The sequence below is a fragment of the Amblyomma americanum genome, chromosome 1, assembly GCF_052857255.1.
Source record: "Amblyomma americanum isolate KBUSLIRL-KWMA chromosome 1, ASM5285725v1, whole genome shotgun sequence".
Classification (NCBI taxonomy): Eukaryota; Metazoa; Arthropoda; class Arachnida; order Ixodida; family Ixodidae; genus Amblyomma; species Amblyomma americanum.
This window is the reverse complement of record NC_135497.1, coordinates 412091394-412116187: the sequence shown is the minus strand read 5'-3', so window position 1 is coordinate 412116187 and position 24794 is coordinate 412091394. Positions and strand designations below refer to the sequence as shown.

The following is a 24794-nucleotide window of genomic DNA, read 5'->3' as shown; positions in this document are numbered from 1 at the left end:
GTCTAAGCTGCAAATCCAAAAAAGACTGCAATGTGCACGCACTGCTCAAGAAGGTTGTTCCTCGCCCGTGCGTTGCTGCCGAACTCGGCTTCCAATCCTGCGGCGGTCATGGTCCGAAGCATGTGTAGAACTGCTGCGCCCCACCATGTCGGCCTTTTTATGCGGCAGGTTTGCATAGCGATCCAGTACGTGCGACGAATGTGTATAAGGTTTCCTGTCTACGCAAACCACCTTAGCTTTGGCCGACCATCGCTCCGCAGTTGATGGCGTTACTAACTGCGCAAACCCGCATTTGAGCTTCATTTATTCGCCGTGCTGTTTCTTCGTTATTGTACTGTGGTCACTTGCGCCACGCGCTCGCATAGCTACAAGTGTTTCTGGATTGGAACAGTATGCGGCAGGTTTCCGGAAGCAGTGAGCTTTTGTTTTCTTCAATCATCTTCTCTGATATTCGTCGCAGAAAGCTTTCTTGCGGGTTGATGGCTTCAGGAGCGTAAACTTCAAGTTTATTACGCGTCCCGAGCACGCTCAGACATGCTTTGCACGTCACCCTGCGCGCAACTCTCTTAACTAATTAATATATGAGCTGGCATAGGGGCGTGTATAGTGTCCGGCCAAGAGGAGCTTCAGGCAAGCAGAAGCCTAAATGTGGAAACGTTATCTCGACAGCAGAGTTCAACTATGTTTCTGAAGATTTCCTAACCGCGCTGAGCTGTAAGATCAAATCGCCTTGCGAATGAGTACGACATGCAGCCTTATTGATTTTTCTTTGTCCCACTGTATAAGCGAGAATAAAGCCTTTTCTGACCATATCAAAAGAGAGGAACTTTGTTTGGACTTCTTCAAGAACTAGCCCATCCTCTCGCAACGTGTACATTTTGAAAGAAACCTTATTGAATACACACGCGATGAGTAATATCTCACATGAGATCTATTTATAGTTGTGCACGTCAGCGAGGTCCTGAATTCAGCTATTCCTTTGTAGAATCGTGAAATAAATCAACATGCAGACTAACATGCAACATGCAAACGACTAATCTGCAGATTTGACATCTCCACTCATAAACCGCCCACGCCATTAAATAATTAACAGAACGACTTGAATCAACATTCACGTTCCACTACGCCTTTCGGAAGTGAGTGAATATAAAAGATTGAAACAAAACAGCCGAGAGATGTTCGTGGTTCGCACAGCCATTTTCAAGTTGCCGGCCGGCTTGCTGCGGCCTCGTAAAGCTCGGGCCATGCAGATGCCATCGATCCAGTGGTGGTCCAGCCATTTCAAGTTTTGGGGCACTTTGTGTCAGAACAATAACTCCCGAGCACCCAGAGCGCGTTTGTTATTAACGAGATAAGGTTCAGCCATGTGTCGCTAAGAAGAAAAAGAAAAAAAATCAGGACAAAGATATTCACAAAAAACAGTGACAAAAACATTTTATTAATGCTGGCACTGTCTTGCACGCATGTTCGGCCAAGTGTACTCGAGTCCAAAGAACACGTTTACTACAACAATTTTTTATGTTCGCACTATCTTGACGCCTCTTGGAATTTTTTACAAATTCACGAAGCTCGCGAAGTGAATCAGCAAGGCTGGAATTTCCTTGTTCCAACAAAGCTTGTCCTCGCTGAACCTGTTCCAAGCTTTTGTTCTTCAACCCAGAAGAAATGACTTCGTCAGCCCTCTTCAGGGTTGATCGACATGATGCAACCTTTTCTTATTGCTTCCGTGACCGTTTCACGTCACAGTCATCTCCGTCATCCGCTGAATTGTCAGGTTTATTTATTTATTTATTTCATAATACTGCAGGCCACTGCTTGGCCCAAGCAGGAGTGAACATATAATGATACATAGCCAAAAGAATAAAGTTATTCAATATTAGCAGCACACGGAGACCAAAAGAATAAAACCAAAAGAATAAATTTATACAATGTTAGCAGCGCACGGATACCAAAAGAATAAACCAAACAATAAACTTATACAATATCAGCAGCACACGTATACAAAACATACATATAATCAATATTAGCAGGTAAATAGACGATTTAACGCATCAGAAAATTTTTGCGAGGAAAAAACAGATTCCGGTAGCGAATTCCAATCTTGCACTGTTCTAGGGAAAAAACTGTATTTAAAACTGTTAGTTTTGGCGAAAAAGTTTTGGCGCTTCTGGGCTGTGAATTCTTTCTGCGTACCTAGCTCGCGTTCTTTTTACGCTTCGAAGAAGCTGCGGTTCCAAAGGCACATTTGTGGCATCGCTGCCGTATCTTCTTAAATATGTCTTCACATGTCGTAAACCATTGATACTCTCGATACATAGTGATGCTCGACTATAAAGCATTCGTTTGTTTTGACTGAAGCCACGCTCAAAGTCAGCATTGCCGTGGGGTAGAGATAACAACGCTTTTACCAGATTTGAATGAAATGGGTACTTAATTTCACCAGCTGCACTCTTGTTGAAACAGCTTTGCCCAGCGATCATCAATACGGCCTTCTGCAAGATGAATGCTGTTAGCCAAGTCACATTTGAGCATACGCCACTCATCTATTAAACCAGACACTTGAGCACTTTCGATGACTTGTGGAAGTTCGGAGGCGAGCATTCGTAAAGAACGCACTGCCAAGCTCAAGTCCAAGAATACTCGCACTCTGAAGAACTCTGTTGTTCAGAAGCTATTTCTGCATTAGGTCCTTCGAGCAAGCAATGTATAGAGTGCCCGTTCACCAAGACGCAATCGCTTTCTTTGACTTGCGTCCTGCACCACCATAGCCTGCTCGGTGTCCGTACCAACTTCGGGCTTCATTTTCCATAGCACAGGGTCCTCCACAATGAGAGTCTTCAAGTCATCTGCACGTTTGTTGATGTAGGCTTCACTTCGCAAAAAGCGACTGAGAATTGGCTTCACTACGACATCATCTCCATGTGAAGCACTTGCAGAAGTAGTTCTTCCTTTTGAAATAACTTCCAGAAGCAAGAGAAAAGGTCTGCACAGTTCTTCAGGAACCGCACATTTGCATACAGGGTTTTGTCTGAAAATACCGAAGAAAGCTTGTTGCGCAGGTTTTGGACATCCAAGCGCCGTCCAGGTAAATCGTCCCTATGGAAGTATGTCTGGAGTGTTTGAAACTGCTCCTGTATGCGACAAAGAGAACCTTGAAGCGTCAACCAGCGGTTTGAGACGTGCCTAAGAAACACATGAGAAGAAATTCCCAGCGCATCTTGGCATTCCTTAATGCCTCCGCTACGGACAGCACCCTTGAAGTATAGTAGTAGATGCTTCGCACAAGCTCCTCAATGTCCGTACCAAATGCCTCTAGACCCTTTGAGAAGGCGTTATGCACTTTGTGCAAATTGCAGTGGCCAACATCCACTAGGCCTGACGTTGTGTACTTGTCAAGTTTGTTTTCATGAAAAAAGGCTGTCGCTAAATAAAGAAGCAAATAAGCCCTTGCTGCGGAAGCTCTGTCAAATCATCTTCAATGCACTCAACAATTTTCTCTGCAGTCCCACGTCCAAGATGAAATGATTGGAGATGGTCAACAACCACTTGTTGGTGCTTGTTAGAAAAGTACCTTGCAAGTACATCCAGCTGCTGCACCCTTTACTCGGGTTTCGGGGTTTCATCAGCCATTACAGAGAAGTAGACATTTGGGTGGCGCAGTTCACTTATGACTTGAGATTTGAAGTAAGGACCAAGCCCATCACAAACAATGCGTGACAACTTGGTCCTGCCACAACTTAACCCCTTTGCAACCTGAATATCTGGAAACATGCACTGGTACATTTCTGTTGCTGTGTCTCCCCAGGAAAAAGGTACAGACTTGCAGACGATGGGCATAGCAAAAATGGCTTCTGCTTGCATAACTTGATCTTGGAGAGATATGCCAGCTGTCCCGTGTGAGAAGCCCAACGCAGTTTGCAATAGCTTCAGTGGCTGCAAGTTTCCATCTTTGTCCTTGTACTTTGCAGCAAATTCAATGTGTTTCTTCATCGTTGCATGGCGTTTGACGGTCGCAACGCCATGCATAGCACATGAAATGACTGTATTGCAAAGCGCACAAATGGCATCTGTTTCCTTAGTTCCCTTTTTGCACCACACATTAATGACATTATTGTTGGAGCCCACTTCATTGAGGATGGATTCATTCAATTTTGTGCTTCGCCCTAGAAAGACAAAACAAACTTTGCGTTACAAACAACAGGATCACACGCTTCAACCAAGAAAATAAATAATTCCACACTGTGGATATGTTCCGACCAAGAAACATTATCCCGAAATAAATCACCTGAAACAAAAAAAGTTGGAGCATCTGCATGGAGTCTTGCTAACGGACACATTAACGTTCCTCTCTCAATAGCCATGAATAGGCATGCGCATGCTAAAGGGCAAACTTCGAAGACGCGAATGGTTAACTACTGAGCGGCGAAAGCGCGCAAATGTGAACGTGCCCATTTGCGATACTGTCATATAGGCGATTCCCTTGGTCGTTAAACTAGGTTCCCACTAAACTCGCCTGGTTGTGCATGGAAAGACATTCGGCGGTGACAAAATGCGCATTCTGAAAGCTCAATACGTCCGCGTGAAACCTGTCTCACATGCAAGCGCTTTAGCAAGCGCGCGAACGTGCAGCGCGAATCGCCGGAGAATTTTCAACCTGTTGAAACCACGCCGCTCTGTGAACCAGAAACATTTGCTTCTGGCGGCAAAAATCGCAAGCGTTTTCGCTTGCATGTGGAACAGGCTTAAATGCACTTTGGAACGATCACTCAGAGATAAAATGCTACCAATAAAAAACCCAATGTGTTTTCTAGTGTTACCTAAAGGTAGGTTCAGACGAGCGGACCGGATCGCGGATGATGCGAGCGCGGTTATCGTGACACGTGACCAAGCATCCGCGAGTCGGTCCGGACGTCCAGCATCCACACGAATGCAGCGGACAATCCGCGCGTACTCTCTCCGGCAGCGTGCTCCCGCTGTTTGCGCGGCTCCGCACACTCTGCTACCGAGAGTTTCAACATGGACGCCGAGCGAAAACGTCGCCTCGCTGCACTGGCCGCTGTTAGTCGCTCTCATTTTTTTGTTTACGTTAATTTCGAAATGTCTGGCGCTTATTTCCAAACAGCGCCTTCAAGAATCCTGAGTAGGAAATCGTAACGAAGTAAAATGCATCGCAAGGGCAAATTCGAAAGCCCGCTTAGCTCGAATGTTTCAGTAAAAGAAAAATAAAAACATTACTTACCAACCATGTACGGGGCCGACTCGGGATGTCGCACATCCATTTCTTTTGCCGCAACCTATTCCTTAGCGCCGTATTGAGGTGGTCAGCGTGTTCAATATTCCATATAGGTTGGCAGCTCTCAACGAGCGCTAAAAACGCGACGGTCACTGAGCACCTTCGTTCCAACTTCACTCAAATTAGCAGAAACAACAAACCAAAGCGGGCACTCACGCAAGCGCACACGCTCAAACACACAGCAACGACGCAGTGCAGCAAATACGGAGTGAACAACACAGTGAACGAAACACGAAAAGGAGGACACACAATGCTGCACTCGAGCTGCAAATACGGCGAAAAGCGCGCCAGCATGGAGCAAAGCCGACTCCATTCCGGATAGCTAGCCAGACGAGCGCCCGAGTCAACGTTGACCGACCTAAAAGCAAAAAAGACCAAAAGCAATCCCGGTCCGCCGCCAAGGCCCCAGACCGAATAAGGCGATCGCCTTTTCTACCCGGTCCGCGGTCCAGGCCCGGAAAAGACCGCGCCGCCCGCCAACACCCTCTCAATGCTAAGGCCTCTCCACCGGCCGCGTGACGTCACGCCAAGGGACCGTGCAGGCCCCGCGCTCCGCGATTTCAGCGCGCCGCGCCCGTCTGCACTATTCGGGTACTGCCGTACGTAGCTGCCTTATAAGTGATTCCTTCATTTTCATTTTTGTCGTTGCTGCAGAAAAGAAATTCGCTAGTTTGTGCGCGCCTTAGGCTATCATTTTATCTGCTTTATATATTTTTTTTATTGCAGAACACCTTATTGTCAAGAAAGTTCGAGCTGCTAATACAGTTTTTTATAATAAACAATTTAGCATACGGCCGCCAATTTCGCATTATTGGTCATTATAATAAAAAATTGATTAGTTAATTTCAATTAATCATCTAATTATTAGGTTCTATCACGTACATGATGTCTGCCGTGCGGTAAAATCCATCCGCACAGACCGCACATGCGTATATCTAGTTGTTAAAGTAGAAGTTCGTGAACATTGAAAAAAAAAAACACCGTCTACTGCGCATTGTGTTAGTTTTATTCTGTATTGTGTTTTGCTTAAAGCTTTCACACACAGCAATAATGACACTCACAATAATGTTGCGCTGTTGAGTATTTGTACAGCTAATCTGACCCTTACAATAAAAAACGACGAGACACCAGCAATGAAGTGTGCGCAAAGCATTTTTATTGCTTGGGAATAAAACTTACTTCTTCTTAAGCGTTGCTGCTTTCCGGGCTGCGGCCTTCTGCTGCGCATTGTCTTGTATGGCATCATTTCTTAGTTTGCAAAAGTTGTTTAGAACAACGTTGGTTGCAACGCGTACTACCAAGCGCAGGAGAGTTTGTGCAGTGTGGCCATTTTCACATGTCTCAATGTCGTGTTCGTCCAGGAGGGAAATCGTCTGTGAAATCACGACACCACGTTGATTTCTACAGGAGAGAAAATCTTCCGCGGTTGCTCCAAAAGACAACTTCTCTGCAACTAGTTTAGTCATCAGTACCATGTGAACTGTGCATGGCTGGGGAAACTTCAGCCCTCCTCTCGACAGGTTAGCTATCATGGCAGTATTTTCCGCTTCGATCTCTCGATTTTCAATCACCAATGTGCTGAAGCAAGCAGAACATGAAAGCTTCTTTAAAGCAGCATGAGCAGCGTATCCTGCAATGTAGACAATAGCATCCATGTCAGAGTGGGCGTGTGTAATATCGTCGTCGCTGACAGCCACAGAAAAGTTGCATGGGACAAGATCCTCACTTACGTCTTCAAACTCTGTTTCCTCGCGTGGAAATGTCAAAAGTTTTTGAAGACGAAGCTTCTTCTCACATTCGTAGAGCTGACGCACGGAAATGTGGTACTGTGATCCTGCCAGCTGGCGGTAACGGCCGAACCGGTCTTCTAGCGCATCCGTCTGAAATTTGCCCAGCAGTACGTACTTGAAGTGAAGTTCTTCTAAGCAGTAGCGCGAGAGTTCTACCAGAGAATAGCATGTCAGTCGCAAAGCACTGTGAGTCTCTTTCGTCAGCGAGCCACTGGTGATGTTTATTCTTGCCCAAGCGTCCAACCAGTCCACAACGCCGCTCAGGAAAGCTAACTGTGTGTCATCAACAGACCTTACAGGGTCTTGCATGCTGTCCCTTAGCCTCTGGCCTTTGCAAGGGGTCTTAACATTGACTATTTGCCACCATGTGAGGATAACGTCAATGAAAAGAGCAGTCGACTCAGCTTGAGGAATCTTGAACGCGGAACCATGTGTCCTGAGGGCATTTGAAACAAACTGATTAATGACGTCGAGAGCGAGCTTTACATTTTGCCGCTCCATTGAGGTTGGATTCACGGCTTTTGCGTTCAGTCTGTAAGCAGCCTTCACAAGCGACGTCTTCTCTGAAGAATAAAGCTGCCGCACAGCTGCGAAAGAAGCAGCTTTCATACGAGGAGGCCCTTCGGGCATTGCTCCACTCAAGTCCATTTCAGGGAAATAGAGGCATGTTCCAGGGTTTTTCTGGTTAATCCAATTGTTCCTAATGCACTTCAAGAGATGCACAGGATCGACCACGTAGAAAAGAGGGCGAGCGTTATCGGCTGGATGGGGATAGACAATGCTCACCTGAGGACTTGTAGCAAATAACGACATCATCTTGCGGTTCAGAGCATTGTTGTCCGTTATCACAGCGATAATTTTGAGCCCCATTTTCTCAACATTAATGATTATGTTCTTAGCATGCTCGTGCAAAATTTCTGCGCTCAGTTTGCTCACAGGTAATATGTGAATGACGTCCTTGTTTGCAGAAAGGAGTGATTGTACCATGAACACATGGGCTGTTGTTGCTGGTTCCGTTGAATGAACCGACGATCCTACTATTGTGCCCCCTTTGTAGTCGAAGTATGGTTTTATGTGGATCTCATCGATCATCAGGGTCACTGTCTTCTCGTGGTCTTTCATTGATTTGACTCGTTCTCGGATGTAGGAGAGACAGTGCGGTTGATTTTGCTCCACAAGAGGGTCAGCTTTGTAATTTGAGCAAACACGGCGCAGTGTGGAAGGATGGGGCAGAATGATTCTTGATGCAGCTCTTGTGAAGTGATATGCGTGAGGAGAAATTGAATTCAAAATACTGGCGAATACCAGCAGCTCTGCGCTATACACATGCTGTTTCGCGAGGAGAAGCTCTATCTGCTCAACCAGAAATTTCAGCAAAGAAGACTGTTCTTTCGTCGTATCACTGTCCTCAATGAGGTCTGCAAGCAGTGAACCGACAAACTGCAATACTTTAGTATGTTTCGACTCTTTCGTCACCTCAGGTATATTATGCAAGCCTATCTCGAGTTCTTCTAGCAGCAAGGACAGGCTGGAGGTGTCGCATACTTGAGCTGGCAGAATCCTGCCTGAAGGAAGCGACAGAAGCTTCACTCCATTCAAGAAAACAGAAAGTGACAGATCAGGGAGAACTACCAAGGCGCATTTCACATTAGGTGAAGGATCATTCTCGATGAGAAGGAACCTAACGCACTGCTCATCGACAGAAACGGTCCAGAATTTCGTGTTGCAGATTCCAGGCAACTTAGATTTGAACTCCTCGTAAGATGAAACTTTGTTTCTTTTCTGTTCAAGCTCATTAGACTGAAGTGACTTCCTCATAGCCTCCTGCAAAGCAGCGTTTTCCCTTCTTGCTTTTTTCGTCTCTGGCGATTCACTCCGTCCAGGCGTTGAGGACAAGTATTTTGGGCAGTTTGGAAAAACAGAAGGCGCAGCATCAATCTTCAACTGTAGCCTGTCACGCTTCACCTCTATTATTTTCCCTGTCAGTTCATCTTGGTGTGACAACGTCGTAATGAAGTCGCCTGCGTGGAAGTGCAGTTCACACACCTGCACGAGAAAATGAAGCAAGGCCATTCGCCATGACTCTCCATTGCCTAAAACACTAAGTAAAAAGAGTCTGAATAGTGAACAGCTTTTACATATTTACACAGCTTTTACACAAGCCTTATGCACATCCACAGAACTAAATGCTTCCTGGACAATTCATACATAAGTGTAAGAAGTGATATCATTGCCTACAAAGACAGCATGCCTTTCCGGGAGCGACAGCTCACAACTAAGATAATTACCAGCGCCTATTAAGCAATATTTCAGAGTCTTACCCTCGAATGCTCTGTAGGTGTGAAATCCTTCCGTGGAATGGCTCGCAACCAGGCTTTTCTTCGTACTTCGTCTCTTGGGAAGCAATAAACACGTACTTTGGGACCATTCTGGTAGTTCCCGCGGCACCCGGGAACACAGCACCGGCCCATGTTTCACGAAGTTGCACTCGCTACACGGCAGGCAATCAGTTTCCCATTCGTGCGCTAGCACAGGTACGCACGCCACACAAGAAACGGCCACACGAAACAGACACAGCCGTGCGAGGAGCGAACGGAAATGCACCCAACGCCAGGCTGAAAGACTCAAGCAGCAGCTAGACGCTCACTGCAAGACTGCGTTCGTGTCTGTGCTTGCCCGGGCAAGCGCGAGCACATCGAGGGAGACAACCGAGCGGAGCGGAGCCGCGCTTGGTGAGCAGCCTGACCGGACACTTGGCGTGACGTAGCGCGTGTGGAAAGGAGGGCCTGGAGAGGCCTGAAGAAAGTATTTAGAGGGTGTTGCGCCCGCTCAAGGCCGCTCAGAGCAGTGACGTTCACACCACGTGGCACGCGGACAGCGCTGACGCGCCCGGACCATCCGCGATCCAGTCCGCTCGTCTGAACCCACCTTAAATCCAGACGGAGGGGCACGGACTGGTCCCCGGACCGGTCATGTGGGGCCGACCGCGCGTGGCCCGGCCGGGCCTGGCCGGCGACAGCATCCACACGACGGACCAGAAGAGCAGGCGACAAGGCGGGGCAAAGCTCTGTCACCCGCTTGCAGCAACGCTTTTCTCACGCTTCGACATTCGGCAGCGAGAGCAAGCAGAATCCGCGGCTGAGATTCCGCCTAAATACCCAGCGGAAAGCTCGATCGGTGCGGCACAGATTTCTGCCGCGGCGAGGAGGAAGCTGCATTCCTTCGGCGACAAGCATGGTGGCGTGCTTCTAAGCAGGACGGCTCGCATTGGACTCAATTCGTCGTTGTTACTGCCTTTTTTGCTTTCACGGCCCATATATGGGGCACCCATCTTTCGCGAGGTCTCACCTCGCCTTTAAGGAGACGTATGAGTGAAAGATTTGCATGATTTATTTAGAGTGACGATTCTGCCCATTCTAGGCTTAAAGGGACAGTGAGGAGAACTCTATCAAAAATATTTTGTTAGCAAAATCTGATAGTTGGGCATTTCATGGCTTTGTTGCCGCTTGCCCGGGAGCGAAAGATGCATTTATTTCAAAGAAATTTGGACTCGAAGTTGAAAACGTTTTTCCCGCCGCTCCGGTTCAAACTCTGGAACTCTTATGACGTCACGGCGCACTCTTATGACGTCGAGTGACGTGAAACGTGACGTAAACGCAGACTCCGTGATTTCTCGCGGCTAGCGGTGCTGTCTAGCAGCAGCCAAAATGAAAGCTACCGCCGCCACACGTTGAAGGCATCTAACGGGGGTCGCTAACGTTGCTTCGTTTAAGTTTGCATCGGCGTCTTGCCAGCGTTACGATGGATCCTGTTCTCGTGCCCGATAACAAAGTTCTCACAAAAACTCCGGCCTGCATTTCAGCGACCTCAGCGCCACAGAGCGTGCGATGCTTTTGAGGGAGCACGGTTAGGTTAGGCGCCGGCGGGTCGTTTCCCCTTTCCGCCATGAGCAGCCGTTGCAAACTAAATATCATAACTTCAGTGCGGGGAGTCGCGAGGGGCCAGGACAAGGTCGGCGCGTCGCGCCCATCGGAGGCTGGCCGGGGCTTTGGGGCCAACGGATTGTGATTCCTTGAACGGCGCGGTAGCACGGCGCAGCAGGCGGCGTCGAGGTCTCCCATCGTTGCAAGGGCCAAGTTATTTATTTATTTTTTTTGCACACAAAAAACGGATTGGTGCTCAAGGGCGCTCGCGTTTAAAGTTGGCGGCTTGAAAGTAAAGCCGACGCTTCAACGGGTTCCGCGCATTTCCCGAGGTACGGGGTCCACAGGAAAGGGTTCTCTCGCCCACTTGCATGTACCTTCAGATGTGTACTGTGAATGGATTGAATTAGCTGAGAGCTCGAAGAGAACAGCTCCGCCCAACTACCGAATCTATTGAATGACGTCACAACGCGAACCTCGCCGGGGAGCCGAATCGGTCTGGCCGGGCCGGCGGCGTCTGGCGCACTCGGCGCGAAATAGAGACATGCTCCAAGTCTCCGCCAGTGCGGTCAGAGTGCGCCGAAGCCGCCGAACGCGTTGGCGGTCAAGCGCAGTTTCAGTATATAAGGTCTCGCTTTGGCCGACGTGACGTCGCCGTGCAGCGCGCGCGCGCGGGTTACTCCGGAGTATAATCGTGCCTTAACAGAGCCGGCGCTTAACCGCTAACCAAAGTATTCGGTGGAGGCATCTATGGGAGCCACTGAAACCCCCCGCCCACTCACTGAATAAAAAAGAAAACCTGTGCCGCAGGTCGGAATGGAACCAGGGCCATTAGAGTTTGAGGCGGAGACGCTAACACTCGGACACGATGGCACAAGATTTGAACACGAATAAAGGCGCATCTCGTGAATGCGCACTTCGATGCAGAAGTCTCCGCGCTTTCGCTACGTATATCCTGGTCTAACAGAGCTAGGCCATCAGCATATTTTTCTTTTAACTGCCTCGTACCTTGTCTCCCGTCCCTAACAAACGATTTCTGTTAAGTAGTTTGAAGTTGACTGCCACAGACGGGAATGTTTCGCCGGGCGAGCGAAGACACAAGTGCTCTTTATACTGCGCACTGCCTTGTACTATGACCGACCATTGTGCCATCATAGTTCTTCATCGACCGTGGCGATCATCTGACAAGCCTTAACAGGCTCATTGATAGGTTCGATCATCTGACAAGCCTTAACAGACTCATTGAAAGGTTAACCAGCACTGGAAGCGGCACTTGGAGTGCCTCTGCTGTTCGGCGCTTGTAAATCGAGGCGCTTCAAAAACAAAACCACGGGGCACGCAAAGCTCATGGACGCGAAGCGCCATAAGAAATCTAAACTCTCCTGGCCGCCTGTGGCGCCGCCAAGCATCGGTTTTCTTTGCTTCCAACATTCAGGTTGTCTTTTGCCTGCCTTCCTTGTGTGATAAAAGTGCACTATCGGTTTTAAAACAAAACTTACTTCAATACTGAACCGCGCAACCTTCCTTTGTCAGCCTCAGAGATTCGCGGTTAAATAGGAAGGAAAATTCTTACAAGGTGGCGTCTCTTGTCCTATGACGTCATCACGCTTGTACTTGCGAGATTGGCCTGTGGCGGCGATACCTGTATTTTGGTTCTTGCTATTTTCTACCTTACAAGAGCTTTGTTTTCAGTAAGAGCAGCGTTTTTGTGATCAGGACCTGGGATTCTATCGATTCAAGACAACTACAATTTCTCCTCAGTGTCCCTTTAAGAGGAGCGTAAATTTGTTGACAGAAATAGTTCCCGTCCTAACAACAGATGGCGCCACTAGGCTGAGCTTATCGTCGCGTCTGTGTTTGCATACGTTCATCTAAAAGTGGGAAATGTTGTTACGTCCCGAAAAATGCCTGCTTTTAGCGAAAAATAAGTGAGCATACGCTTATGGTACGTAGACAGCGTCAGTTGATGTTCTTTCCTAACCACATCTGTCTTCCCGTGACCGCGTCTTCTTTTTGGCGCAGCTAGGACGCCGCTTTCGGAGCAGAATAGCGCTTGGTACGCAAACAAACGAGCGCACACTTGAGCATGTCCGCAATGTGGTGCCGCGGCGGAAACGAGCGTAGTCTTCAATGGTGATGCTCAACTTGTAAAGCTGGCGGCCACGTCGACCATGATTTGCAGCTGTACATGCAAAGCATAACTGCCTTTACCGAGTGCATACTCCAAAAGCATGCTCACTTTAGAGTGTGCCGAAGCGCTCGATAGGTAGCGGGCGGTAATAATGAACAGATTAAAAGCGCTTGGCCCTACCCCTTACGATAAGCCTTCGCAGCTCTGTCTCGTCGAAACCTGGCAGAATTACTGAAGGCGGCCGGTTTCTCCAAGTGCTGGTTCATAACTGGCTCGCGCGGTAACCTCGAGAGAGTGCGATTGCCGAGGCTATAGCCAGTAGTTTCTCCTGGCCCATGGCCGCTCTAATTAACGCGCCGGCTAACCACGGAGCGCTGTAACGTGGCTATAGCCTGAACAGATGCACGATTCCCTGACGCCATTACCTCCACAACGTTGCCAGATTTCACTGGGGTGGTGGCATCGCCGCGGCAGTGGAAACGTGCCAAAGGTGCGCTAATATCGTCCTGGTCATAGCAACGTGTTCTGTAGCGTGCTTTATTCGCGTTACAGTCAGCGTGCACGGCCATCTATCATCGGGTCATCCATCGCCGCATGTGACCCGCCGTATACGCGGCGCCCAAGCGCGTATACAAGTAATGGCGCTGAGCGCGACATGCGCGTGCACCGGGGACGGCCGGCGACGGTCGCGAGGCGGCATATTTTCGTCACGCTTGGTTCGCGCGCACTTCTCTCGTGCGCTCGTGATGAATGTCCGGCGCCGCCGCTCGGTCCCGCGCCAACAGGTCGGAAAGCGAGCCGGCCCGCGCGCACGCTTCGCTTCTCAGCGCCGATCGTTGAATCCGCGTGGCGGCGCATGCATCGGCAGTCAAGATAAGGGCCGGTGTTTAGCGACCCAGCCATGCCAGGCAGCTGGGTTCTCTTCGAGGACTAGTACAGGCAATACAGACCATCTCACTGTCTGAAACAAAATGTTTCAGACAGTCGATAGACAGCTTTGAAAATCAACTTCATTTTGTGTGCGCGTGGGGAATAGCTTGTTAAGAAAAGTCTACGCGTAAGTGGCTGGCCTTTTTTTTCCGAGACGCTGGGATCACTTAACAGTTTCAGAATACTCGGAAGAAAAAGAAAATATCGAAGGTTACCAGTACAGGACGTCGCAAATCCACCTTAGAATCAATTATTTGTACCACGGAAGTGTTTCGTCTGTTGTGCTCAAAATATCACACCCGGAAGAACGTCGCATCGCTGAAGATAAGAGGGGCGGCTGAAAGGAATCTTTCGTCTTCATTGTCTTATCAGAGAAGATGGCGAAAGTGCAGTTTACAAATGCCGTTCCAAATCAGATAAGATAGACTACAATTCTGTCTCCATGAATATTTTCATCTCGATACACCAGATAGCAATGAAAAATTATGTTTAGTGCATTGAGCATCAACTTACAGCGCATACGATAAGTCTATAATGGGTTCCCAATGCACCTTGACTCTTAGTTCGTAAAAAAGAGTGGCACATTTGGAAAGACAATGCCGAAGCAGCATTCTTGCGCATCGCCTCGCACACTATGGAAAAACTTTTACACATTTTTTTTTGCTCAAGGTAAATTACTTAAGAACACGCAATTAGCTGCGTGACCCCTGTAAAGATGAGAAAAGTTTCAATTAGGAAGTTATGAAGCTTCGCAATAAACATCCGATGACGTTATTCTTGCAAATGACGCCCTGCCCTTCCCGTTACCTTTATCTCGTGCTCTGAGCAGATTGAGAGCGAGTCAAAATCGCATTTGCATGAGCGTCTTCTTTGAAATTGCAGCGCCGTGCAGTACACGTTCCCTGGTCGCTGCCATGGTGCGCCGAAAATGGCGCAATGGCAGTCGCTATCCGCGCTTCCGGCGTTTCATGCACTTATAGACGTAAAATAAAGGTTCATGATAAACCCCCCTTTTACAGATAATTCTACTGGTGCCTTTATTTACTCATTTCAACATTTCAATTGAACCTTCTCATGTATTGTCAACAAATATAATGTCGGTTAACTGTTACTCACTAAACAAACAGCTGCAAGACAGACTTTCGGCTCCGGAATCCCTAGTGGCTGGCGCCCAGTGAAGACGATGACATCTGGATTAATGCATTTAAATTTAAGTTAACTAGCTTCACTTAAATTAAGCTCATTAAAAAATAAGTATTCTAAGATAATTGTAGCGGAATAAAACACATTTCTACACCTTCGTTTAAAAAAATACGTGAAACGCTGGCACACTGGCGTCCAATAATTTTTACCCGTCGAGTTTCCTTTCAGAGAAGCAGGCGCTTACTAAATCTAGTTTCCTGACGCGCGACAGTAAAAGAGCCTCACTGCAGTCGAGGGCAGCTCCGATGCAATGGCGCAGGAGCTAACTTGTCAGGAGCACCAGCCCGTGTTCGGCGTGTACGCGTAGCCGGTGCAGCTGCTTTCAGGTTGTGTGTCTCTCGGTCCCGAGTGCTTCGTCTTCTCAACGAATTAAGCTGATTTCCCAACAGACACTTAACCGAGACCTGTGAATTCATCCGCCCTCGCTCTTGGGCTCGATCGTATTCGTTTCGGCAACTCGATAAGGCGCATTTATCTGGCGCAAAAGACGATCGCGGCATGGTAAACGCACCCCCTTCGCTTTTCTTATTCGTTTGGCTTCATCGAGCGGCTTCCGAAGAGGTATCTCCTTCGCGAGTCGGGCGAATGGGCTGCCGCGCCCTCCCGCTGGGCGGCGTCGCTGTAAAGTGCATTAGCCGGCTCCCCGCCTGCCTCTCGCTCGCTGGCCACCCGGCGAAGTGTTCGTGTGACCAGGACCGTTTTGGAGAAACGCCGCCGCTCGGCGTTCGCAAACACCAAGTGCGCGGGAAACGTTATGCAGTGTAGTTATATACACGGAAGCCGTGCGAGGGACAAGCCCCGCTAAAGGGCTGCAGGGTTTTATCGAATCAGCCTTAATGCTGTTCTGCCACTCGAAGAGGGCTCCTGAACCGTGAACAGATTCTGCCAAGAGTGCTTACTCCGACCGACGACGCTTGTCCTTTGCTGGTGCTTTTTTCGTTCTTCGTGCCGGGCTAGTTTACGTTCCCTCACGCGTCGTGCGTGCCTCATCGTTGCTATTCTCTTCCTCATTTGTTTTTATTTGCTTCTGCACGTCATGATGCTCCAGAAAAAGAGATCCTTTTTTTTTTCAACGTTTCCATCGACTCGCTAGCGCCGATGTCATATTATGTTAGACAGAAATTTTCAAGTAATATATAACCAAAGGTTCGCACCTCAAAACGGGAAAGTACGCGTCACTCCCCTCATTAATAAAACCAGCCTCATGGAGGTCATTGGACCTCACAAGCCTGACTCCTACGACAGACAAAAGGTGCAATACATCCAGGTACATACGGGAAGCTTTTATCCGGTGTAACGTTTCTAGACTGATGCAACAAAACGAGAAGGGCACGTGAAGCTTCAACTCCAAGATTAGCCCGGATCGACGAAAGGATATCAGTTGAAGATTTCTCCTGATATCAACCGCACCATCAGAAATATGCACCGTTTCCCTACAGGAATAAAAATGTGGCGTTAATTAATAGAACCCTGTTTGGGAACTCTGATGCCCATGTTTCGGGATGCTGTTGAAGCGTATATGAGGCTCGCAAGACCGAAAGGACATGTGGCCCAGTACGCGTAAGTACGAGTATTCAAGCTGCATGAAATGTGGCTCGAAAAATTGAAACATTAGTACAGTGAAACAAATTAAGCACCGCAGCTGTTTTCTCAGGAGAGTAGTGAGGCCGAAAATAGTCGAACCCATAGCCTCTACTAGCGGCTGTGGTCATAGGTTGGGGGAGGGGGCGCGGGGTTCTAAAACGCGACATCGCGAATACCCTACAACTCGCACCGCACCTGCGTGAGCGTCGAAGCTCAGGCAGGGCCTGCCCTCTAACCCAACCGGCAGCGCACCTCTTGCACCCTGCACAGCGGCAGCCGACCGCCGCTTTGTTCCAGACGAATGTGGACCGGCGAGCGGACAGGAAATTGTTTCCGACCGTGGCACGGGTTGATGAATGATGGCCGCCGCGCAGAAGAGGGCGCGCATGTATTCGCGACGCGCCGCGTTCTCTCTCGTCGGGCGAGCACTCCCGGCTGCCGTCACGGCCATCAGGCTCCACTTGCGGTGTCGGAAACAAATTAGTGCGCGCGCCCTCCCGCGGCGGCACTCCGTTAGGCCGCCCCTCTCGCTGCATTCGTTTGCGCGTGCGCGAGTCTCAAGCGGCCTCCCCACTTCGTCTTTAATGAACTTGTAGGGAGTTATAAATACAGCGGCGAACGAGCTCACGAGTCCTTTCGCTGAAAGGTGGGAGCAAAACAAAAAGAGCCAAGGGTCTGCAAGAAAGAACAGAGGGTGAACGGTAACAGGAAAGACGGCATGCTGCGCGCGGATGCCTTTGATGACGCCACACACGCCGCGCCGATAGTGGCGCGCGTGTTTGCCGGCGCCGGTAAATGCGGCTGAGTGCGCGCTGCGCGGAGCCATTGTTGTTCACCGAGTCGAGAAGCGGTGCCCTTTGAGGGATCGCGGAGCGCCGAAGGTGATACCAGCGGCCTTTCAAGGTGTATACGTCTACCTTGGGAGGCGCGTTGTACAGGTTGCAGCGGCAGCAGAGCGGATGCATGAAGGGGATAATCAAGAACAAAATGTGTCGCAGTGTCTGTCAGACAGGTTTCAATCCTTTTCGCAGGTGGTTGTATGCTGTCTAGCCACTGCAGTGCGAACAACTGCGCAGCAGAAAAAAAAAAGAATGAAAAATTGTTTGCAAAGCACTGCCGGAAGGAGGTGCACGGATATCTCCTTCTTTTCGCCTTTGACAGCGATTTCTTTGCGGCTCGTCAAAGTTTATCCATGGAATTTCGAGTCCTGCGCAGACCTACCGGAATAGCTGAAACGAGCGTAAGAGCAGAAAATAAGTGGAACACGAAATAGCACGGCTTGCAACATTGCATCACGCACAAGGTTATAAAGATAAGTGCACGGGCATGCGCATATTTCTTCTAAGCTTCATCTTCAAGGCCTCTGTACCTGCAGCGGTAGGTATTTTATTCCTTAAAATGTTTCTGCTTCAATGCCTCCTTTTGCGCAAATAAGCAAGTCTGCCATATTATGCCGGAGAAATGCTTAAAATTTCCTTGTAATTTCCTTTTTCCCTTGCAGTCTAGCTCACAGCAACTTGGTGACATTTAACAACTGCAATCTTAAAAACTCGGACTGATCATTTGCAATGCAGAACACCTACTATAGGAGGTATTCACGCGACGTCATCCGCAAGGGGCGCTAGTGGCCGGCGCGGCATTCGCCATGTTGGTGGTCGCGCGCGCGGCAGCCGCAGCATTTACCTCGTTTGTGATGTGCGAAATGTGAGTGTATTTAGCGTCTCGCGCAAATCATTTCTGTCCGACCGGTAACACTGTGTGACTGAGTCAGTGGATACGCCGTGAACTGCGCGAAGCAGAAAAGAGCGGGCACGCTGAAAATGTTACACTTTGTGAACACGTCGACGCGTAGGAATGTGCAGGTGCCGGCGTGGTGTGCGATGTACTACAAGACGGCTGCCGTGCGTTGAATTCACCCATATTAAGGTCCGCCTTGTGCACGGCGTAATTTTGCCGACAGGTGGAGGAATTAAAGCATGCAAATCTATAAGAGTGTGCAATTGCTTGACAAGCGGTCGACCCGGGCCCCACATCCTTGCTGAGGGTGCCGACGGCCGAAGTGCCGTTTTTCACCTAGGTGAGTAGTTAAACGTGTTTGTTCGTTTAGCTAGCTTAACTTGTCATCTCTGTCCGCTGAAAGTGACGTGTTACTACTGAATGTAGCGGAATCGCTGCACATCGCGTTGCTGCGAACCGGCCTACAGATTCCAGGTCTTGTGCACTGGAAGCAACGATACGTTTCTACAATAAAACCTGCAAAACATTCTTGTTATGTCTGCCATTCGTGCTGCGAGTGCATGACAGTATTTGCTCGACCATTTTATCGCGTAAATAAAGCAGCTATGACGCAATATGCGTTTTTGCTGAAACAATGAGGCTTCGGCAGTTCGCGGACTACAGCCGCTGGAAATATGAGTTTCTGCAGCGTCCGTTTAGGAATACGGGTAATCAATCATGTGTTGTGTTATCCACCATGTGTCCAGCATGAGTAGCTGACAGCTATGAACTGATATTAAAAGCGGCAAGTCGTGTACATTCTTGCGTGCAATGCAGCCGGCCAGTTTTGCTGCCGAGTTGCGGCACACAGCTCGGTTAAATTACGGCACAGAATTCTGCTGCAAACTTGATGCACAATAAGCGTTCCACAAAGAAAAGTGGACGTTGGCGCATTTAACAACGTGCAAAGATGTTACAGATCACTAACAATACAGGCCGGATACCTCACGGCGTACCGTGACACTGCGCGAGCTTTCGTCAGCTTGTGGAGGATGGCGCCACATTCCCATCAACATCGCGCGCTCCTTGCTCGACGTGACCAACCAGCGCGCTAGGAGCGACGGGCGATGGTTGGCCCTAAGCAGTAGCGGTACGCGCTATCCTAAATGTGTCTGATATCTTGCGCAGGCTGTCACACCGTCGCAGTATCTCGCGCTCGAGTTCGGATCCATAAGGGAACGTCACTGATCAGTGTTCCCTTCTGCGCCATCGACGTGACGGTGAAGCATCGCTGGGTCAGCTGGGCGTTCACATGGTTGTTGTAACCATGCAAACAGCGCTGCCAGCCTTGGCATGAACGAGTTACAGAGAACAGGCAACCATGGAGTGCAAACTTCCGCCACGTGCTAAGATAGGCTGTTTGGTTGGTCGCACTAAGTGTCGTCATTGGGAGAGTGGAATGGGAATGGAAAGCTGCGCGAAAATCGAGTTGAGGGCAGCATTTTGTTTGCTGGTATTTTGAAATTTCTTCATTGAATAACTCCCGTTCGTATGCATCGATTCTCGTCATTCTTTTTGAGTTAGCATCTGTGTGACATAAAGAATCCACCTGAACTGTAACCGGTATCCGTTCAAGCGGTGTTTCGTAGCCCCTTTAAGGCACCCTAGAGACGAAAAAGCATCAAAAGGGACAAGTGCCGTCCTTACCTTACACAGATTTGGAACTTAAAGGGTGCTACAAATACTCCGCTAGATGGCTAAGAAACGAACCCCGTCGCTTGGTTACTTTACTAGGCAGTACAGGGCTGTTAGTGGCGGCGGTGAGTCAGAAACGCCTGGCGTAAAACTATTCACCCTCCCTGGCGGTCGAATTCGCCGTGAAGCAGCGAAGGAACTAATTTGAGTTCGGTACAGAGCTTAAGAATTCGGTAGTCCCCTGACTCGATTGCTTATTCAAAGTGCGCGAGCGCCACGAGCTGTGAATACGTTCATTTTATTTAGAGCCAAGATGTTCCTTACGGACATTGAGGAATTATTTTTTTTAGCGAGTGCGGAAAAATATTGCCATTTAATGTGGAACTTGCGAAAACGTTAAACCTTAGGCGCCGCTGAAACTGCGCGTTTATATCCAAGGTTTAGTCTGACGTAATAGAACTGAAAGCACAAAAGCGCTGTGAAAACTCTTACGCCAACATTGAGAGACCAAATGTTGCGCGAGGTTCCATGCACTGATCAACTTATTCTCGGGGTTTGTCTCACCTGATGTCCAGTTATAACGGAATTACTCTGCGAAAAGTCGCCGTCCTGAAAGCGCCTATTCTCTTCTCGTCCAGCGAGAGTTATTGATTCTCAGTCTGGGCGACCAACAGCCGAATGCAAAAAAAAAAAAAAACTTTGGGCATCATTATTAACCTTTTCTTTCGGCACACCAACGATCACAACGCCTGCGCAAAAAGTCCAAAAGGATTTTCCCTGTTGCTTACGTGCGTGATACCAAAGAGAAGGCACTTTCATTTCGCAAGCATTCACTGGTATGTGCGAGCAAATCAAGCATGATGCGCACAAGCCTCGGAGACAAATTTGCGCGTGCACAGTGCACCTGGCCGGTATCAGGTCGCCCTCGGAGGAGACAGTGCCATAAAACCCTCCGGTGATGATCGCGAATAGAGCGACGAGAACAGCCCCTGATCGCCAGCGAACAGTGAGCGTGTAGCCGATGGTACAGCGGCAGCGCGGGGCGTCCCCCTCTTCGTGCAAACAGCCCAAAACAGCGAGGTCAAGAAGCGCGCTCGACCGGGAGGTCACCGCGTCGCGGAGTTCCCGCTGCCGTGTGTGGAGGTCGTGATCCAGACAACCGCGGAGGGCTGGCAACCTGGCTGCCGGGCAGCTCACCACCCTCCTCCCGCTGTTCTTCGCATCGTTCATTTTGCGGCGGAGGTCTCTTCCTCCAGCGGCTCTCCCTCCTTTTCCAACAGCTTCCCGCGCGGGGGGGGGGGGCTCGTCCGGGGAAGAGAGGCTATTAGCGGCCGGCCTCATTAACCCATTGAGGGCGAAACCGCGAGCGACTGCGAGCCTATTAAAAAGCCATTTCTCACGGCCACCCGTCCCCCTCTCCCCAACAGCCCGGCGTGCAGAGCGAGCCGCCGACACGATGCTCTCGTCACTTCGCGCCTCTTCGGAAGCCTCAGGCTTATTTCCACTCTTCGCGTGCTGCTGCCGAGCCCTGTTCGCCCCTCGGAGCGACATCTCTCTTTGTTTTATCAGCGGGCGGGGGCTGATCGTCAAGTGCGCACGTTTGTTTCGAGCGCTTTCTCTTTGCTTGGATAACGGACCGCAGCAGTGGGAATTAGATGCGCGCCACTGCCTGCTCCTTTTGGCAGGTGCAAATTCAAGTGCAGCCGAAAATGAATGCGCACTCCACAAAGAGGGTACAGAATAGGCGTCTTTGATTATGAGAATGAACGCGACGAAAATGAGCGGCTGGTTCTTCTGTGTGTGTGTGTGTGCGTGCTTGGGTGTCTTCGTTGCTAGACGCACTTGAACTGCTGTCAACCGGAAGAAATCCGAGGACGCTTTGCTCAGAACCACAGTTGCTAATTTAGGTTAAGGATTTCACGATCAACAAGTTCACTCAAACTGTGAGTTGAATCATTTGGTTAAAAAATATATGCGTTCTCAGCAACAAAATTTTCTAATCTGACTGTGATACACCTGTAGCGTCGATGCAGCGCGTAAATAGTCTTGAAAGTGTTCCTTAGGCTGAGAGCTTCGATGAGTTGTTACCCAAATTCGTTCTTTCTGACATGACACAGTGGTCGTTTCCTCACGTCCAGAGAAGTTTCCTCTGTACTTACATGGAAGCACAGCTGGATCCCTCGACAAAAGCGTGACTTGCACGATGTTTGATAAATGATATACATCGGAGACACTTTTCTTCAGCAAGTTCTATTTTGGCATAAAGATTGAAATAAATGTGGTCATCGTCATGTCGGCTAATGCTGTTACATGTCAAGCGCCCGGCGTTCAGTGAAAAAGCATCCTTGCAATCGTAACAGTTCTTCTCATCGTTTTGCGCCGGAGTTCCGTTGACAGCCCCTGTTTATCAAGCTGCTAAAACCTCCATCAGCAGATGGCCTTCCCAACTGCTCTACGCTGCCACACATCTCACTTTTAGCCCTGACAACTGATGGGGAAAAGTGCAAAACTATACTGCTTGAAACCTGAACGCGGGTGCATGGGCTCAAAGTACGCTTAAGGCAACGCTGAGTGCATTAAAACGGGCCAACCTCATGGGAACTCGTGGTCGGCAGCGACGAGCGCCACCTTTTGTCCTGTCCGTGCTGAATGCCCATGGAACCACGGCAGGGCATGGGAATGGAGCTAAACAGGGGTTGCGTTGTTACTTGAAATTTTATAGTGCGTACGTCTGCGACAGCCTTCCAGCCGGCCGCTGATGAATGTCCGGAACCGAGTGGAGCGGAAAAGTCGAGAACAGCGAATTTTTCGCCTAAGCAATGGAACTGTTTTGAAGAGTCATGCTCGACAAAGCACCGGTACAACTGTCCGGGCTACCCAAGTCGCCGCCTCGCAGTCCGTCCGCCTTCCACACATGCGGCCTCATGTGCCTGGATGACGCGTGCTGTGTTCCATCCTGATCCGCACACAGCCGGCTGAGCATTTTCAACGGATGAGCTTAGGATGAAAGCGGACAAGCGAAAGGTAGTTTCTGAAGCGCTAAGCTTGCGAAGTGAGCTTCGTTGTGAAGTGTACAACGGGGTCTTTGTAGAGGTCCCCAAGTTCGGTTTCCTGCTCAGGAAAAACCCTTCAACATGGCGACGGGGCCCGCTTTCGGAGCAGAAATGAGGTGCAGGAGAGCCCGCGCTTCTTGAAAGGGATTCTTTTTAATTCTTGCTCACTTCATCGAAACGCATGCACTGATTTCTTCAGGGGTTCTCCATTACAAGTCAAGCTCATCATCATCAGCCTAAGTCCACTGCAGGACAAAGCCCCTCTGATCGATTCTCCATGCCTCTGTCCTACGCTAGCTGCGGCCACCTTATCCTCGCAGACTTGATAAACTCATCCGTTAGCCCGACTTTCTGCCACCTCCTGCAACGTCTACCTACTGTGGAATCAATATGGTTGTATTCAGGCACCATCGGTACTTGCCCATGTCCATATTCTCTTCTTGATTTCGGCTATCATTAACTCTCACCCGATCCCTAACCCACTCTTCCTGCCTCTTAACGTTGCCCCTATCGTTATTCTTTCCAAAACTGGTTCAGTTTTCCTCAATGTAGTTGCGCCTTCTCTGTCAGCCGCAAAGCTTTCGCCCCACACCGTGCCTGCATGACTACTGATGCTTCCATTAAATGAAATGCATTTTAGATGTTTGCATTCTGTTTTTTTTTAAATGTATATTGTTTTATTTTTTCCGGGAAAAAAGTGGAACAGTCTCCTCTTGAAACAGCACGAGTTCTTCATGCAGCGTAAAGGACGCATGTAAAAGAAATGGAAACCGCCATATGACTGATGTTGGAACAGAGAAGCCCAAGATATTCGGCGCTTAGGAGCTGCAGCCTGCTCATTACTCAGCACAGAAGAGTTATCAAGCAACGACGGTTGTCAGAGGCAAAAATCACTATTGCACACGTATACGCCGGAAGGAAGTGTGTCAGGCAATCGAACACAATCTCAAACACAAGTAACGCAATAAAAATAAGATTACAGGCGTGAAAACATGTTGCGAATGTCTCGCAGGCAGCAGCTCTTAATGCAAACGTTCACCGAGAGAAGCTTATTTAGCAGCGAGGGAACACTGTGGCGCCCCTGGTGGTACAATGGGTACATGAAATTCATGGGAAACGGGACCCCACCTTGTATAGACAAAAATACCTTGTGCCATAGTGCTCTTTGGCGAAAGCTGTCCCTGCACCATAAAAAAAGATCATCATCATCAACACTGTGGTGAAGCATTTTATGGCAATTTTAGTACGAAAAAAAGAAAGGGAATGCACTAATATTCAAGATATATAAAGGTGTACGTGCGATATTTGCTTTCAGAGATCATAAATCTAAAAAAAATAAACATGTTAGTTACGCCAAAACGACTTTTATACTTTCAGGATAACTAGTATTCGTGAAGTTTCGGAACTTTGATTATATTGAAACGCGTACACTAGTCCTCCGTACGTGCTCGGTATTCTACATATTTGCGATAAAAC

The 24794-nt window shown here is 48.9% G+C and overlaps 1 protein-coding gene and 1 pseudogene across 1 annotated transcript in view; both read right to left on the bottom strand.

Moving 5' to 3' along the window:
- The window catches only part of LOC144103038 (uncharacterized), a 65219-nt gene that overhangs the window by 19183 nt on the left and 21242 nt on the right, over positions 1–24794 (bottom strand). The gene's annotated exons all lie outside the window — the stretch shown is intronic.
- LOC144116500 (uncharacterized) lies at positions 3–5279 on the bottom strand (annotated as a pseudogene).